Source organism: Capricornis sumatraensis, chromosome 9, assembly GCF_032405125.1.
Source record: "Capricornis sumatraensis isolate serow.1 chromosome 9, serow.2, whole genome shotgun sequence".
NCBI classification, from domain to species: domain Eukaryota; kingdom Metazoa; phylum Chordata; class Mammalia; order Artiodactyla; family Bovidae; genus Capricornis; species Capricornis sumatraensis.
Genome location: NC_091077.1, coordinates 5,505,059 through 5,516,515, shown reverse-complemented (window position 1 = coordinate 5,516,515; position 11,457 = coordinate 5,505,059).

Below are 11,457 nucleotides of genomic sequence, written 5' to 3'. Positions count from 1 at the left end.
AACTTCAAGCTCAAGCAAAGCTGAGAGAAAGGTACAGTAATTTCCCACATTATCACCTGCCCTCCCACGTTTATAGCCTTCCAGATTATCATCTAACTAAATGGACGTGAGTTTGGGCAAACTCTGGGAGACGGTGAAGGATGGGAAGCCTGGCATGCTGCAGTTCATCGGGTCACAAAGAGTCAGGCACGACTTAGCGACCAAACAACAGCAGATTATCAACCTCCTCCACCCAAGTGGTACATTGTTAACTTGATGGACCTATATTGACACATCATAATCATTCTAAGTCTATAGTTTGCTGTAGGGTTCACTTTTGGCATTGCACATTCTTGAAGAAGTGAAGTGAAAGCCACTCAGTCGTGTCTGACTCTTTGCGACCCCATGGACTATACAGTTCATGGGATTCTCCAGGCTAAAATACTGGTAGCCTTTCCCTTCTCCAGGGGATCTTCCCAACCCAGGGATCGAACCCAGGTCTCCCGCATTGCAGGCGGACTCTTTACCAGCTGAGCCACAAGGGAAGCCCAAGAGTACTGGAGAGGATAGCCTTTCCCTTTTCTGGCAGATCTTCCCCACCCAGGAATCAAACCAGGGTCTCCTGCATTGCAGGCAGATTCTTTACCAACTGAGCTATCAGGGAAGACCCCTCAAATAAAGATGTCATGTGACCAAGTCTGCAGTGACCCAGCAGACCTGACAGGGAAGTCACACCCCATGGATGATACAGTCCATGGAGTTCTCCAGGCCAGAATACTGGAGTGGGTAGCTGTTCTCTTCTCCAGCGGGTCTTCCCAAACCACGGATCACACCCAGGTCTTCCACACTGCAAATGGATTCTTTACTAGCTGAGCCACCAGGGAAGCCTGTACATTTGAAGTGAAGTTGCTCACTCGTGTCTGACTCTTTGCAACCCCATGGAAAGTAGCCTACCAGGTTCCTCCATCCATGGAATTTTCCATGGCAAGAGTACTGGAGTGGATTGCCATTTCCTTCTCCAGGGGATCTTCCTGACCCAGGGATAGAACCCAGGTCTCCCGCATTCCAGGCAGACGCTTTACCGTCTGAGCTACCACGGAAGCCCGTACATTCTGTGGTTTTGGGCAAATGTATAATAAAATGCATCCACCATTATAGTATCATACACAGTAGCTTTACTGTCCTGAAAATCTCTTGTTCTGCATATTCACCCCTTCTCCCCTGAACTCCAGGCAACCACTATCTTTGTTTTTCTGTCTCCTTGCCTTTTCCAGAAAATTATATAGTTGGAATCATGCAGTATATAGACTTTTCAGACTGACTTCTTCACTTAGTACTGCATTTAAGGTTCCTCAATGTCTTTTCATGGCTTGATAGCTCATTTCTTTTTAGCACTGAATAATATTCCATTATCTGGATGTACCACAGTTTATCCATTTCCCCTACTGAAGGATACCTTGGTTGCTTCCAAGTTTTGGCAATTATGAATGAAGTTTTGCTATACGTGTATGCTGTGTGTGTCACAAAATGGTAACATGGTGACATACATATCTTTTTTCTTCCTTTCACATGTTCTAGCTTTATTGAGACACAATTCACATATAACATTGTATAAGTTTAAGGTGTACAACGAGATGATTTCCTATGCTTATGTATTCCAAAGTGATTACCACAATAAGTTAACACCTCCATCCGCTCACATATTTACGTGTGTGTGTGTGTGTGTGTGTGTGTGTGTGTGTGTGTGTGTGTGTACTGAGAACATTTAAGATCTACTCTTTCAGCAACTGGGCTTCCCTGGTAGTTCAGCTGTTAAAGAATCTACCTGCAACGTGGGAGACCTGGGTTCGATCCTTGGTTTGGGAAGATCCCCTGGAGAGGGAAATGGCAACCCACTCCAGTATTTTTGCCTGGAAAATTCCATGGATAGAGGAGCCTGGTAGGCTACAGTCCATGGTGTCGCAGAAGAATCGGACATGACTGACTTCACTTTCTTTCTTTTATCAATTTTCAATCAGACAGTACAGCATTAACTGTAGTCATCATGCTGTATATTACATCCCCAGAACATACTCATCTTGTATCTAGAAGTTTATACCCTTTGGCCAACGTCACTCCATTTCCGCCACTCCTCAGCCCTGGGAACCACCCGTCCACTCTCTGAGTTCCAGGTTTTCAGATCTCAAATATAAATCATGTGATCATGAAGTATTTGTCTTTCTCTTCTCTGACTTCTTTCACTTACTATAATATCCTTAAGGTCCATCCAGATTGTCTCAAATGGCAGGATTTCCTTTTTTTCTAATTGGCTGAATGTGTGTGTACATATATATATGTATATATAACACATTTTATTGATATACATATTTGTAATATGTATGTTTTATAAATGCATATACACATATATTTGTAATATGTCTATACCTCACATTTTCTTTATTCATACATTGTCAACAAACACTTAGATTTTTTCTGTGTCTTGCCTGTTGTGATTAATGCTGCAATGCACATGGGAGTGCAGATAACTCTTTGAGATACTGATCTAACTTCCTTAGAGATAGTGATTTCTTTTGCTTTGGATATATACCCAGAGTATGATTGCTGGACCACACAGCAGCTCTAATTTTAATTCTTTGAGGAAACTCCATGCTGTTTTCTGAAGTGGCTGTGCCAGTTTAACATTCCCACCAATAGTGCGCAGTTTTCTCTAGATCCTTGCCAGCTTTTGGTATTTCTTGTCTTTTTGACAAAAGCCATTTTAGGGATGAGATGATATCTCATTATGATTTTAATTTGTGTTTCTCTGATCGTCATGTTGAATACCTTTTCATGTACCTGTTGGCCATTTATATAACTTTGGAAAAATGTCTATTCATACCCTCTGCTCATTTTTAAATTGGATTTTTTTTGTTATTGAATCATAGGTGTTCCTTTTATATTTTGGATGTTAATCTATTATCATATATCTGGGGTTAAAATATTTTCTCCCGTTATATAGGTTGCCTTTTTTGTTATTCTTGTTGATTACTTCTTTTACTTCTTTTAGTTTGATGTAGTTTCTCACTTATTAATTTTTGTTTCTGTTGCTTATGCTTTTGCTGTCATATTCATGAAATGGCTGTCAAGACCAATGCCAAGGAACTTATTCCCTTTGTTTTCTTCTAGGGTTTTTACAGTTTTAGACTTATGTTTAAATCTTTAATCTATTTCATTGTGAGTGGTGTAAGATAGGGTTCCAGTTTCATTCTTTTGCGTATGGATATCCAGGTTTCTCATTACCATTTATGCAAGAGACTAACTTTTCCCATTGAGTATTCTTGGCTTTCTTGTCAAACATTAGTTGACCATATATGCATGGGTTTGTTTCTGGGCAAATGGTTCTGTCTCATTGCTCTGTGTGTCTCTTTTTATGCAGGTACTGTACTGTTTTGATTACTATACTTTTGTAATATGGAAATCAGAAGTATTCTCAGTATTTGTCTACTCAGGGTGTTTTGGGTTCCATGCAAATTTTAGGATTGTTCATTTTATTTCTGTGAAAAATGCCATTGGAATTTTGACAGCGTTTGCATTGAATCTGCAGATGGCTTTGGGTGGTATGGAAATTTCAATTATATTAGCTCCCCTGATCTGTGAACATGGGATATTTTCCCATTTATTTGTCTCTTCTTCCATTTTTTAATCAATGTCATATAGTTTTCAGTGTGTCTGTATATATATATATATTTGTATATATCTTTCTCTTGGTTGAATTTACCCCTAGGCATTTAATTGTTTTTGATGCTACTCTGAATAGAACTGTTTTCTTTCTTTTTCAGATAGTTTATTGTTGTTGTATAGAAATGCAACCAATTTTTATGTTGAATTTTTTTTTTTTTTAGCACTCTTCAGATTGCAGGATCCTAGTTCCCCTACCAGAGATCAAACCCACACCCCCACAGTGGAAACACAGAATCTTGACCTCTGGACTGCCAGGGAAGTCTCTTTGTATGTTGATTTTGTATCCTGAAATTTTACTAAATTTGTTTATTAGTTCTAAAATTTTTTTTTGAGGAGTCTAGGATTTATAAAAAAATCATATCCACTGATAGAGAAAATTTAGTTCTTTTTTTTTTTCAATTTGGATTTTTTTTGTTTTATTTTTTTACTTGTCTGAGCATTCTGACTAGGACTCCCAGTACTGTGTTGAATAGGAGTGGTGAGAGTGAGCATGCCTGTCTTACTTCTGATCTTAGTGGGAAAATGTTCAGTGTTTTACCATAAAGTATAATGTTAGCTTTGGGTTTTTATTTATGGCCTTTGTTATGTTGAGGTATGTTCCTTCCATACTCACTTCTTTTGAGAGTCTTTATCGTGAAAGGATGTTGAATTTTGTCAAATGCTCTTTTGGCATCTACTGAAATGACTACATGATTTTTGTCTTTCATTCAAGTAGTGCAGTGTACCATATTTACTGATTTGTGTGTCTTGAATTATCCTTGCATCCTAGGGATAAATTCTGCTTCTTCATGATGTGTGATCCTTTCAGTGTGCTGTTGAACTTGGTGTGCTAATATTTTATTGAGAAATTTTGCATCCATGTTCATCAGGGATATTGGCTTATAATTTTATTTTCTTTTAGGGTCCTTATCTGGCTTTAGTATGAAGATAGTGTTGGACTTAAGAGTAAATTTGGGCATGTTCTTTACTATTCTATTTGTTTGGAAGAGTTTGAGAATGATTGGTGCTAATTTACCCTTGATTGGTAGAACTGGTAGAAAACTGGAGTTTTCTTTCTTCAGTTCAGTTCAGTTGCTCAGTTGTGTCCGACTCTTTGCGACCCCATGAATCACAGCACACCAGGCCTCCCTGTCCATCACCAACTCCAGGAGTTCACTCAGACTCACATCCATTGAGTTGGTGATGCCATCCAGCCATCTCATCTCGGTCGTCCCCTTCTCCTCCTGCCCCCAATCCCTCCCAGCATCAGAGTCTTTTCCAATGAGTCAAGTCTTCACATGAGGTGGCCAAAGTACTGGAGTTTCAGCTTTAGCATCATTCCTTCCAAAGAAATCCCAGGGCTGATCTCCTTCAGAATGGACTGGTTAGATCTCCTTGCAGTCCAAGGGACTCTCAAGAGTCTTCTCCAACACCACAGTTCAAAAGCATCAATTCTTCAGCGCTCAGTCTTCTTCACAGTCCAACTCTCACATTCATACGTGACCGCAGGAAAAACCATAGTCTTCGCTAGACGGACCTTAGTCGGCAAAGTAATGTCTCTGCTTTTGAATATGCTATCTAGGTTGGTCATAATTTTCCTTCCAAGGAGTAAGTGTCTTTTAATTTCATGGCTGCAGTCACCATCTGCAGTGATTTTGGAGCCCCAAAAAATTAAGTCTGACACTATTTCTACTGTTTCCCCATCTATTTCCCACGAAGTGATGGGACCAGATACCGTGATCTTCATTTTCTGAATGTCGAGCTTTAAGCCAACTTTTTCACTTTCCACTTTCACTTTCATCAAGAGGCTTTTTAGTTCCTCTTCACTTTCTGCCATAAGGGTGGTGTCATCTGCATATCTGAGGTTATTGATATTTCTCCCGGCAATCTTGATTCCAGCTTGTGCTTGATCCAGCCCAGCGTTTCTCATGATGTACTCTGCATAGAAGTTAAATAAGCAGGGTGACAATATACAGCCTTGATGTACTCCTTTTCCCGTTTGGAACCAGTCTGTTTTTCCATGTCCAGTTCTAACTGTTGCTTCGTGACCTGCATACAGGTTTCTTAAGAGGCAGGTCAGATGGTCTGGTATTCCACTGGCCTGCAAAGTTTCTGCTAAGAACTCTACATGTAGCCTTAGCAGTGGATAAGTTACTTTGTGCGAGAAAAAATTGAACTTTTCCGCTTTTAACGTTCTCTCTTTAGTTTTGATTTTTGATAGTTCTGTTATAATGTGTCTTGATGAATATCATTTTGGGTTGAAATTTTGAGGTGATCTATTAGCTTCATGAAGTTGGATGTCTAAATCACTCCACAGGTTTGGGAATTTTTCAGCCATTCTTTCTTTTTACTTTAACATTTTTCTTTATCTATTTTTATTGAGATATAGTTGACAACATTATATTAGTTTCAGGTATACAAAATAATGATTTGATATTTATATGTACTGTGGAAGACTTAAGATTTACTCTCTTAGCCATTATTTTCATTTTATTATTATTTTTATAAAAATGTAAATTTCCCTTTTTATTTTATTTTTAATATAAATTTATTTATTTAATTGGAGGCTAATTACTTTACAATATTGTATTGGTTTTGCCATACATCAATATGAATCTGCCACGGGTGTACACGTGTTCCCCATCCTGAACCCCCCTTCCACCTCCCTCCCCATACCATCACTCTGGGTCATCCCAGTGCACCAGCCCCCCATTATTTTTAAAAATAAGCTTTCTAACCTTTTCTTCCTCTCTTCTTCTGGGACACAACTGTACACAATCATGTGTACATTGTTCACTGATTATTTCTTCTGCATGGTCAAGTTTGTTGTTGAAGCTTTCTGTACAGGTTTCTGTGTGGACATAAGTTTACAGTTCTTTGGTCATATACCCCAAAGTTAGATTGTTAGATTGGTGGTATGCTCAGAAGGGCATTAAAAACACTTCCTCAGGCTCTGTATCACTCTAGAGGGGTGGGATGGGGCGGGAGATGGGAGTGAGGGTCAAAAGGGAGGGGATATATGTATACCTAGGGCTGATTCATGTTGAGGTTTGACAGACAACGACACAATTCTGTAGAGCAATTATCCTTCAATAAAAAAATTAAACAAAAACAAAAAAAACTTCCTCTGATGAGGCTGTGGCTCCACTGAGACCAAGATGTCTCCCGCAGATTCATGATCTGAAGATGAAACATGTTCTGTGGGACTGAGAAGGGACCCTGTGGGTTGCTACCAGATGTCTCAAGTGTCACATCCAAGGAATCGTTGCTAAATGTCATCCCAAGAGCATTTTCAGCCATGTTTTCTTCTAAGAGTTTAATAATTTAGGTCTCCTGTTTAGTTCTTTACCCATTTTGAGTTAATTTTTGTATCTGGTATTAGGTAAGGGTTACTTCATTCTTTGCGTGGGGAGATCCAGATTTTCTAGCACCATTTGTTGAAAAGACTGTCCTTTCCACTCTTGAATGGTCTTGGCACCCTTGTTAAAAACCACTTGACCATATATGTGAGAGTTTATCTCTGAGCTTTCTATTCTATACCATTAGTCTAGATGTCTTTTTAAAAATTTATTTATTTGGCTGCAGTGGGTCTTAGCTGTGGCCTGTGAGCTCTTCTTTGCAGCGTGTGGGATCTAGTTCCCTCACCAGGGACTGAAACTGGGCACCCTGCATTGGGAGCGGGAGTCTTATCCACAGGACCACCAAGGAAGTCCTTGTGTGTCTTTTTGCAATGCCACTGCCATGCTGTTTTGATTACTGTAGTTTCTACTAAGTTTAGAAATCAGGAAATGTGAATTTTCCAAATGCTGGGTCCTGCTGTGTCTCCTCATGGATGTACTTCCTAATTTTTTTTCTAAGTTCTCCTTTGTGGAGCAAAGAGAGTATGCCCAGCACTGCCATGGGCCCACGTGGGGCATAGTTGCTGTGTCTAGTTCTCCCTTCAGAAGGGGTACATTTCCAAGCCAGACACTTCAATCCTCCCAGGTCAAGACTGCAGGGGAACTGGGCCAAAGTCAGGTAGGTAGCAGAGCGCTTGCCTTTACCCAGGGATCTGGATTAGGCCCGTTCCTGCTCTAGCTGGTTATTGGGAGTTGACTGGCTCCTGTCTCTGTGTGGCTCCTCTGGAGCTCTGATTGTCCGTGGAACAGAACTGCACCTGGCCATTATGGCCTGAGGCAGAGTTTCAAGAGGCTGGCAATAATGGCAGGGTTGTTCTGTTATGCTCACTGTGGCAGGGGAAAGCATTTGCCACAGATTTACTTACAGATGGGGAGAGAGTAGAAAGTTAATTCCCAGGTAGGTTGATAAGGAGTCTAGGGCCACTGAGGAGGAGAAAGGGGCCTGGGGCCCTCGAGGTGGAGTAAAGGGACAATTTTTTTTTTCTTTCCTACATTTCTTCATCTTAGTCTGGCTTCCCTGGTGGCCCAGACAGTCAAGAATCAACCTGCAATGCCTCAGACCCCAGTTCGATTTCTGGGTCGAGAAGATCCGCTGGAGAAGGGATAGGCGACCCACTCCACTGTTCTTGGGCTTCCCTGGTGGCTCAGCTGGTAAAGAATATGCCTGCAGTGTGGGAGACCTGGGTTCGATCCCTGGGTTGGGAAGACCCCCTGGAGAAGGCAATGGCTACCCACTCCAGTATTCTGGCCTGGAGAATTCCAGGGTCTTAAAGAGTCTTCACTTTTACTTTTCATCTTAGTCACAAAAGATAAAAGTCTTTTTTCTTAAGCTGCGTTGTTACGCAACAATGTATTTCTTCTAAGACTAACTTAAATTGCACTCATCTCACATGCTAGTAAATTAATGCTCAAAATTCTGCAAGCCAGGCTTCAGCAATATGTGAACCATGAACTTTCAGATGTTCAAGCTGGTTTTAGAAAAGGCAGAGGAACCAGAGATCAAATTGCCGACATCCGCTGGATTATGGAAAAAGCAAGAGAGTTCCAGAAAAACATCTATTTCTGCTTTATTGACTATGCCAAAGCCTTTGACTGTGTGGATCACAATAAACTGTGGAAAATTCTGAAAGAGATGGGAATACCAGACCACCTGACCTGCCTCTTGAGAAACCTGTATGCAGGTCAGGAAGAAACAGAACTGGACATGGAACAACAGACTGGTTCCAAATAGGAAAAGGAGTATGTCAAGGCTGTATATTGTCACCCTGCTTATTTAACTTCTATGCAGAGTACATCATGAGAAACGCTGGGCTGGATCAAGCACAAGCTGGAATCAAGATTGCCGGGAGAAATATCAATAACCTCAGATATGCAGATGATGCCACCCTTATGGCAGAAAGTGAAGAGGAACTAAAAAGCCTCCTGATGAAATTTAAAGAGGAGAGTGAAAATGTTGGCTTAAAGCTCAACATTCAGAAAACGAAGATCATGGCATCTGGTCCCATCACTTCGTGGGAAATAGATGGGGAAACACTGGAAACAGTGTCAGATTTTCTCTTTTGGGGCTCCAAAATCACTGCAGATGGTGATTGCAGCCATGAAATGAAAAGACGCTTACTCCTTGGAAGGAAAGTTATGACCAACCTAGATAGCATATTCAAAAGCAGAGAGATTACTTTGCCAACAAAGATCTGTCTAGTCAAGGCTATGGTTTTTCAGTGGTCATGTATGGATGTGAGAGTTGGACTGTGAAGAAAGCTGAGCGCTGAAGAATTGATGCTTTTGAACTGTGGTGTTGGAGAAGACTCTTGAGAGTCCCTTGGACTGCAAGGAGATCCAACCAGTCCATTCTAAAGGAGATCAGTCATGGGTGTTCTTTGGAAGGAATGATACTGAAGTTGAAACACCAGTACTTTGGCCACCTCATGCGAAGAGTTGACTCATTGGAAAAGACTCTGGGAGGGATTGGGGGCAGGAGGAGAAGGGGACGACAGAAGATGAGATGGCTGGATGGCATCACCGACTCAATGGATGTGAGTTTGAGTGAACTTCAGGAGTTGGTGATGGACAGGGAGGCCTGGCGTGCTGTAATTCATGGGATCGCAAAGAGTTGGAAAGGACTGAGCAACTGAACTGTCTGAATGATCATAACAAAACAAGTTATCTTGCTCAAGGGTATGTTTTTCCTTAAACTCTGTACTAATGATTATATAACAACAATGTATGTTGCTTGAGGACATCTTTCTCCTTCTTAAGAACCTTCTGGCTAATCCTGTTATCTTAAGATGTATGTTGTGGGAGTGGGTCTGGGAAGACCTTTCTGTCATTAGTAACCAACTGAAAAAGTATACAGGGCTTAGATAAGCCTAGCCAGCGGGGAGCTCTCTGCCTCCTTCTGAAGTCCTTGTTAGAAGCGTTCTCTATGCTTTCCCGCTTTAATAAAATGTGCAACATGAAGCTCTGAGTGACTGAAGCTGTGTCTTTGGTCCGAAAGTGAAATTCTGTCCCACAGAGATCACAAATCTGACACCATTCACTGTAAGCTATCAGGAGGCCACTGTTCACTGATCAGGTAGCAGCTGGGATAGGGCAGGTGCTTTCATTGACATATGGGGGAACTTCCACTGGTTTGGACTGTCCCAGTCAACCACAAGTAGGATGTATGGGATTGGGTCATCTGATGAGCTTCCTGAAAATGTTTCTAAGTCCTCCTCTGGATGCCTGGAATGCACCCTCCCTGCCTCGGCCTGGAGTAGGACATGGGATCCAGGCCTTCCTGCTGCTCTATGTAGGGAGTAGACCAGTTGGCCCACAGGATCATCTGATGGTGACAAGGCTGTTGCAGCTTCCGGTGGCCAGGCTGAAGTTCCAGCAAGTCAGCCTGTGGCATAGCTATCACACACTGTGGGGGGTGGGGTGTGTTTTCTGGCCTGGCAGCCAGATTGGGCCACCAGAATGCTGGTGACACGCTTTGGCTATGCAGACTGTCCACCGCCCGAGGTATGCCTGCCTCAGCCGCACGTGTGCTGACTCCTGTCTGCCCGCATGCCCTAGTCTCAGTGCTGCTGCTGATCCGTGGCCCCTGGCAGTGGCAGAGGTGACAGTATAGGCTCTTCACCCAGCAGAGGACAAGTGTCTGAAAAGCACTGAGGTCAACCTGAGGTCAAGTTCAAGGCCAGACTAGACTGAAGCAAAACTTTCAGGCAGCAATAGACATTATGAGGATAGTAGTCAAGGACAGTATATGGGTCTTCAAAAGTCAAGGTCAGGGTCAAATTATTAGTCAGTGATAGAAATAAACACTGCTTAAGATCAATGGCAGGGTTTGGTTTGAAACAGAGTAAATATAAAAGCCTAGGGCAACGTTACATAATCAGTCAATAATAAAAATTGTCAGGATACAGAGTATGGGTCTGAGAAGAGGCAAGATCAAATCTAAATCAAGTTTAGGGGAAAGGGCGAGGGCAAGGTTGAGGCTTAAGCCAAGGACAAGTTTTCAGTCGGTGATAGAGAAGACCAAGATGATTATAAGGGACAGGACATACATGAAAAGAAGAATGTGGGGAAAGTCAGTTCACAAAGTCGGATCAAGGCCACATTATTGGTCACAGAGAAATTGAGGAAGACAGTTAGAGACATGTTGTGTTTGACCAGTATCTATGTCAATTTCAAGATTACATCAATTTCAGAGTCAAGTCAACAACAAGATCAAGGTCAAATTCTCAGTCATTGTTAGAAATGGTGAAGATAATATTTTTACTGAGACCATGGTTCTGAAAAGGGTGAAGGTCATAATTAGGCCATGATCAAGTTCAATATCATAAAAGGAGTTCTCTAGTGGTCTAGTGGTTAAGACTCTGAGCTTTCACTGCTGAGGGTT